At 42.7% G+C, this 7725-nt stretch overlaps 1 long non-coding RNA gene across 1 annotated transcript in view; it reads left to right on the top strand.

Annotated features, from left to right (window-relative positions):
* The first annotated feature begins 403 nt into the window (after positions 1–403).
* Positions 404–7725, top strand: part of LOC142828025 (uncharacterized) — a 32308-nt gene continuing 24986 nt past the window's right edge. Inside the window, exons 1-2 of the long non-coding RNA XR_012902934.2 lie at positions 404–488; positions 3125–3249. This is a non-coding gene — a long non-coding RNA (uncharacterized LOC142828025). The remainder of the gene's footprint in view (positions 489–3124; positions 3250–7725) is intronic.

Genomic DNA, 7725 nt, shown 5'->3' with positions numbered 1-7725 from the left:
CAAGAACATACTGAATGTGTATTAGTCAAGTATGATAATAAAACACAGATTATCCTTGGCCTTCATGGTAATACACTGAGTTGAGAGGCTAGCCTTTGTTTCCACTGGCAATACACTGCATACCTTCCCCTGCATTAGACAACTAAGTAGTAAATTTGTTTGGAAGAGATAGTAAGTAAAATGATAAATTTTGGCTTGAATTTAGAATTAGTGCTATTCAATTAATCAGATTACGGGAACATGCCATTGCTGAGGGGGAAATATATGAAGCCAACAAACCATTGTGCTATTTAAGTGACAGCTTTTGAGGCAAGAACCTTAAAAAAAAAAAAAAAAAAAAAAAAAAGATTGGAGTGACGCTGAGGCTGTGAGAATTATATGTGGCTTAGTACACTCATTTTTCTAGCTTAGTTCAGTCTTGGTTGGCTCGTGGTTCCTACTTGCTGCTGATTTAGAAAAGAAGATGGCCAATCGTTTCCATCAGCAAGGTAAATAAAAAGAACTTTAGAGACACAGAAAAAACTCCATTATGCTTTTCCAGTACTTTTGTAGGGATCCCAGGATGATAAATAAGTTTATGCAACAGACTGGGAAAATTATGATCCACTTCACTTAATAGCCCTTTTTAAAAACATGCCATAGAAACAAGGGCTGATATGAAAGATTTAACCAGAAGAGAGCTGCTGTTTCTTAAATCAGTCTGTCTGTCATGGCCGCTAACTTCTTTCTTTCTTTCTTTCTTTCTTTCTTTCTTTCTTTCTTTCTTTCTTTCTTTCTTTCTTTCTTTCTTTCTTTCTTTCTTTCTTTCTTTCTTTCTTTCTTTCTTTCTGGAACTACATAACCACAGAGTTCCTGTTTACTGTATTTCTTAAGGATAAAGTTTGCAATGGTAAAAGACACCTAAGACCATTAGGCACGCAGACTACAGATCTAAAGGAAGTCTGTTTACCAAAGATTCCAGGAAAAATATTGACTGGGCAGTAAAAATACTTTCCTTGATCACTCAGGCTCATATTTTAAACCTGAAATTACAGGAACTTTTTTCTTTTAGGAATTTATTTTTAGCTTCTGTATTTTTTTTCTTTTTCTTTTTTTTTCTCACCTTTTAAAACATGGCACATTTCCATTGATTTTGCAAACCAGAGTGTTTGGGGATGAGGCTTCTAAAGTGTTTTTATCACTGTTTTCCAATAGTTTTTTTTCTAGTCATTAGGAAATAAAGGAGAGAGTAAATTACCTTTCTTTAGGCACTCTCCCAATAGAGACAGAGATCAAAGTATTATGGTGTATTTTAAAAAAAATGTTCTGTGCTGTACTCCTGCTTCAAGGTATATATTTATACCAAATAGTTGGTGATGAGATCCATGTGGGGCATTTCTTTATATCTGCCGCTTAACCTATCTGATTTTGGATATCCACATTTAAAGAATGAGCTGCCTCCCACCCTGGAGATACACCGCTATGAAATTCCAATTGTAATGGATCTATGGAGAGTAGCACAACTAATAGGAAAGTGTATCTGTGCTTATTGTACATTTTCTTTTCTTCAAAAAATAAGATTCATGCATCCTGGTCACCCTGGAAACAAATGGAACATCCTGGTGGAAATTGACATTTAAGGAAAGGGACGCTGGAAAATACTTTGTAGTACAGGCAGTCCCTGACTTACGCAGATCCGACTTATGTCGGATCCGCACTTACGAACGGGGCTTTTCTCGCCCCGGAGCTCACGGGCGGCGGGTCGCCACCCGTGTCCTCCAGGGCGAGAAAAGCTTCTCCCTGTCTCCCTGGTCTGCTGGGGGGGTCCAGCAAAGCCGCTGGACCCCCCCAGCAGACCAGGGACACCCGAGCAAAGCCGCCGCCGTTTGCTTCCGGGCAAACGAGCAAAGCCTCCCAGGCGGCGGCTTTGCTCTGGTGTCCCTGGTCTGCTGGGGGGGGGTCCAGCGGCTTTGCTGGACCCCCCCAGCAGACCAGGGGGACAGGAGCAAAGCCTTGGAGCACGCCCGCAGCGGGACAGCCTGGGCGCGCCTGGGCTGTCCCGCTGCGGGCGTGCTCTGTGGCTTTGCTCCCCATCTCCCTGGTCTGACCAGCAGACCAGGGAGATGGGGAGCAAAGCCTCGGAGCACGCCAGCAGTGGGACAGCCGCGGCGCGCCTGGACTGTCCCGCTGCCCTCGTGCTCTGCGGCTTTGCTCCGCGTCTCCCAGGTCAGCAGACCAGGGAGACGGAGCAAAGCCGTGGAGGACTTGGGCGGTCCCGCCACCCCCGTCTCCCTGGTCTGCTGGAGGGGGGTGCAGCTAGTGCCCCCCCCAGCAGACCAGGCTTTTCTTGCCTACCCCTGGGGTAAAGCAGCTGGGGGCTGCCGGGTTGGTCCCGCAGCGCCACTCCGGACCAACCCGGCAGCACCCCAGCTGCTCTGCCCCAGGCGTCCTGATTCAGCCGCTGCTGGTCAGTTTCAGCAGCGGCTGAATCAGGACGCCTGGGGCAGAGCAGCTGGGGTGCTGCTGGGTTGCTCCAGTAGCGCCGAGGAGCCGCGCTACTGGAGCACCCCAGCAGCACCCCAGCTGCTCTGCCCCAGGCGTCCCCAAGTCAGCTGCTGCTGAAACTGACCAGCGGCTGACTATAGGAAGCCCGAGGCAGAGTTGCTCTGCCCCAGGCTTCCTGGAATCAGCCGCTGATCAATTTCAGCAGCAGCTGACTTGGGGACGCCTGGGTTTCTTAAGTTGAATCTGTATGTAAGTCAGAACTGGCGTCCAGATTCAGCCGCGGTTGAAACTGATCAGTTTCAGCAGCGGCTGACGCCAGTTCCGACTTACATACAGATTCAAATTAAGAACAAACCTACAGTCCCTATCTTGTACGTAACCCGGGGACTGCCTGTACAAGTGCTGAAAGCCATGAATAAAACTGTAAACCCTGCGTATAATGGAAACCAGTTTAAGCCAGGAAGTGTGGTAGCACCTCTAATTCCAGAACCTCTGTCTAAGAATGTGTTTTTTGTCATGAGGTGGAATTTACCATGCTTTGCACTTCAAGAAACGGTGGGGCTTTTCCTTCAAAGTAAGTACTCTGTAATTCAGGAAAGTAGATTTGAATGGTCTTGTCTGTGTAAAATGTATCTTCCAGAGCTGGGATATTCCTATGCTGCCAGTGACCAATGGGTCTGATTCTGCCCCCAAGCGGCAAGCAGGCTGAAGTGTTCATGGTAAAAGATCTGTGAATCTCATCCCTCGAAGGATGGACTTGATGAGGTAAACGTAGATACGCTTTACTATTATTCTAATTTCCCAGAAGGGAAATTAGGACACAGAGAGTAAGGGTGAAATCCTGGGCCAACTGAAGTCAAAGCAACATTTCATACTTTAGTAGGGCCAAGATTTCACCATAAATGACTTGTCCAAAGTCATATAGGAAGTATGTGGCACAGATGGGGACAGAATCCAATCTTTTATGTTCCAGTCCAGAGCCCTAAAAACAACTCCATCCTTCCTTTCTCACGTGTACAATCGTGTGAGAAATTTTTGCATATTTAACAACCTTGCCTGCCTTCTTTCTACTAATCAATATACAGTACATTAAGACAATTTTGAACACTCCAAACCTTGGATCATCTTCATATAGCTGTAATTAAAAAAAATACTACAAAAATGTTCTTTCCCAATGGGAATTCCCCATTTCAATGCACAAGGCCCAGGGTGCACAATATTCTCTCTTGGAACAGTGTCACTTTTAAGGGCCTTATCTTGCAACCTACAAGGCTAAACATGGAAGATTTATACTGTTGGAAAGGGGGTATTCTCATGTGAGATACAAAACTCCAGCTGTGGAAAGTCCAGAGAGAAAGAATCTTAATTTTTGGATGTGTAGGGAAGCTATTCAAAGTACATTTTTAGAGTGTTGTTGTAGCCATTTTGGTCCCAGGATATTTGAAAGACGAGGTGGGTGAGTTAATATCTTTTATTGAACTAAATTCTATTGGGGAAAGAGACAAGCGATTGAGCTTACAAAGAGCTCTCCTTCAGGTCAAGTCAGGTCAGAGCTCTGTGTAAGTTTAAAAGCTTTTCTCTTGCACCTACAGACCTTGGCACAATAAAAGATATTACTTCACCCTCATCGTCATTTTTAGACTTTTAATAGTTACTGCTGAGTCCCATATCAGGTGGACTCATAGTCTACTACCGCACATGGCTTTTTAAGCAAATGAATACACACAAAAAAAGGCCCAAATAAAACACTCAAAAACATTTGTAAGATAGCTTCCCTCTTGCATAATGTATTGTATACAGCATATACAGAATACATGCTCGAAGGTGTGAAGGTGAATCTGAAATAAAGGTTTGTTTTCCTGGTGTGAGTTTTCGATGATTGTTACTTACAAGTGGTAAATCTTATAACATTTCAAATGAATCTTTGTATTACGCCAAACCACACCATTATGCATTTTGTATAGAGCTGGGTGATCTACTTGCCATGCCATTCAATAACAACAATGGTTTTTTTCATTTCCTGGATTACCTGTTAATAGATTTCAATTCAAATGAAATCTCAATTCCTGTGGCTCCCCTTGGCTGGAAATGGTGAACTGGAGCCATTGGGAGCTATGAGGCTCTGTGGCTATGGATCCTTTAGGTAAACGAAGTGGTGTAGGCCCGCTAGCGTCTTTCCCAAAGTGGGCCCATGGCCCACTTTGACAAACACTGCCATATCACTAAAGACTGTGGGTATGTCTACACTACCCCGCTAGTTCGAACTAGCGGGGTAATGTATGCATACCGAACGTGCAAATGAAGCCCGGGATTTGAATTTCCCGGGCTTCATTTGCATAAGCGGGGAGCCGCCATTTTTAAATCCCCGCTGGTTCGAACTAGCTCGAGGTGTACCGGTAGTTCGGAATAGGAATCCTAGTCCGAACTACCTAGTTCGTGCCCCGTGTAGCCGTGCTACACGGGGTTCGAACCAGCGGGGATTTAAAAATGGCGGCTCCCCGCTTATGCAAATGAAGCCCGGGAAATTCAAATCCTGGGCTTCATTTGCACGTTCGGTATGCATACATTACCCCGCTAGTTCGAACTAGCGGGGTAGTGTAGACATACCCTGTCAAAGGGAGCAGAATGGAAGTTGCATGATCTGCCTTGATAGTGCCATGTCTTCAATTTTGAATGATTTTGAAATCTTTTAATATCTGTGTTTTCTTTGGAATAATATTAATACATATACTGATCTTAATAAATTGTATTTCAAGGTGTGATATTAATTATTGCTTCACTTCAGTATAGAGAAAACATGAACTATGAAGAGAAAATGGAATACACAATGAAGAAAAAATCAGATGAAAACATGTATGTAGGGTGTTATTGCCACACCTCTTTCAATCATTATGAAATTTTCTACATCAATAGACTCTGCATTTTTCCTCCAAATTTCTTAATTTTTAGAGACGCAGTTCTACCCTCTCCCAGTGTTAGTGTTAAATATTATTAAGGTTCATAGGTAGTTCACTTTAATGCCCTAAAGATTGTACCACCAATGCAGTAAATATGTTTGTGTATGGAGGCATAGCATGCTTATGTGAGGTCATAAACAAATTCATGTTGCGTATCACAAACGTTTTAGAAAGAACCCAAAACCCAAACTCACATCTTAAAACCTCAGTCAGCTATGTTGAAATTCATATTCAGGTTCATCAACCCATATATAAGTTAAGCTGCTTGTTTTTTTCCCATCCCTTATACCTTGTTTTAACCAGAGATCTTATGGGATCTTGTCTTCCTAGCTCTCTGCAAAACACTTAACACATTGGGCTGCTCTATTATACTCAATATGGGCTTTCCTTTGGTGAACTGGCTGCTTTAGACTGTACTGCAGATACATTTTGGTCACAGGAATTTGCTAAGAGGCCCAGAGAAGTTCATCCTAGAGCAAATGTGATCTTGTAATAGCATGCAGCTGGCATAGCCTCCATGCTGTCAGAAGAATGAGGCTGTGGTTACTGAAAAGAGGATTACATGCCTATTGTAAGTATAGTGTAGGTTGGGTGTTACCTGCCTCCATTCTCTCCTATTGGTCTGACTCCTTGGCCTAACTATATCTTCCATGATGTGCTGCACTCTCCCTTGTAACAGAGCTGTCTGGTGCATTGTGGGAGTTTTCTGACTGTGATACATTATGGAACATATACTCCAAGTAGGGTGCCAGACCCTCAGGAAGGAATGGCACCAAACTACAATTTCCATGATGTATTATGATATCTCATTTTTATAAACTCTGAATTTTTCAGGTTTTCATTAATTTTCTGTTAAACAAACTTATTTTCAGTTTCCCCTGTAAATTTAAGTTGAAAATATTTGACAATAGAAAATGTGCAGAGAAATTTTTAAATTTCAATAAAATTCTGTAAATAATTTTGCAAAAATTCCATGAAATTTTGTAGTGTATTTTTTTATAGTTACATTAAGGAGTTTTACTTTTAAGGAATTAGTTGTTAAACATGTAGGCTACGTCTAGACTGGCCACATAAGACGGAATAGGCATGCAAAGCAGGCAAGTCAGAATAGGAAAATGCGCGGGGGATTTAAATATCCCCCGCGGGATTTAAATAAACATGGCCGCCGCTTTTTTTCCAGCTTGGGGAAAAGCCAGAAAAGAGCGTCTAGACTGGCGCGATCCTCCGGAATAAAGCCCTATTCCAGAGGATCTCTTATTCCTACTTTCCTACTTGAAAGTAGGAATAAGAGATCCTCCGGGAAAGGACTTTATTCCGGAGGATCGCGCCAGTCTAGACGCTCTTTTCCGGCTTTTCCCCAAGCCGGAAAAAAAGCGGCGGCCATGTTTATTTAAATCCCACGGGGGATATTTAAATCCCCCGCGCATTTCCCTATTCCAAAGTTCTAAATTAGCATGGCTATTCCGAAGAAGGGGCCAGTGTAGACACAGCCTTAGAGTTTTAAAATTTTCGAGAGATCAAGAGGACTATGTAGGGATCAACCTATCTTATATCAGGAACTCTCAGTTCCTAATTCTGTGCTACCTATCCAAAAGAGGTAAAATATTGAATGTGATAGCTTTTAAAGATCTATATTTCAGTTTATTTGTAGAGCAGTTTATGGTGTTCATCTAAAACCCACTGGAGACATTGGAAGTTTTTTCAATGCCTCCAATGGGCTTTGGATCAAGCCCTACAAAAGCAACACTTCTAAAGGATGGTGCCAATAAACCTTTGCTTTCCAATCTGCAATTCAGATAGCTCTGCTGCATATTTTGCACACCCTTTAGGCAGGAATCAAACAGAGACTATGTGGTAGATATTTGCATTGCAAACTGAGTGAAGACTTGTGCCAGAGTTAGACATAAAAGTTGATTATTTTGATTTTAGCTCCTGGGACCAAGTATTTCTCTCTGATATGCATACACAGCCCCATTTGACTTTATTATTGGCATTGTTTAATATAATGCTGCTAATGAGCCCAGTGCTACCAAAGCTAGTCAGAAGGGAGGGAGGGTATGCGGATGTGACAGGCAGAATTTTGTTTATGAATTTACTAGATTGAATTGTGTTTCTAAACTGTGATTAAAAATGCTGCTAATGTACGGCCCAATCCTCATGGGTAATGAGTCTCCTGAAGAGTTTTGAGTGCCTGCCACTTACATTTACATAATTGGAGTTGAGGCCCTTATGAATTGGGCCCTTAGATAAGATTCATAAAAGCATTAGTTCCAGCAACTGAAGA

Source organism: Pelodiscus sinensis, chromosome 3, assembly GCF_052426305.1.
Source record: "Pelodiscus sinensis isolate ZL-2025 chromosome 3, ASM5242630v1, whole genome shotgun sequence".
Lineage (NCBI taxonomy): Eukaryota > Metazoa > Chordata > Testudines > Trionychidae > Pelodiscus > Pelodiscus sinensis.
This window is presented reverse-complemented; position numbering and strand designations above follow the sequence as displayed.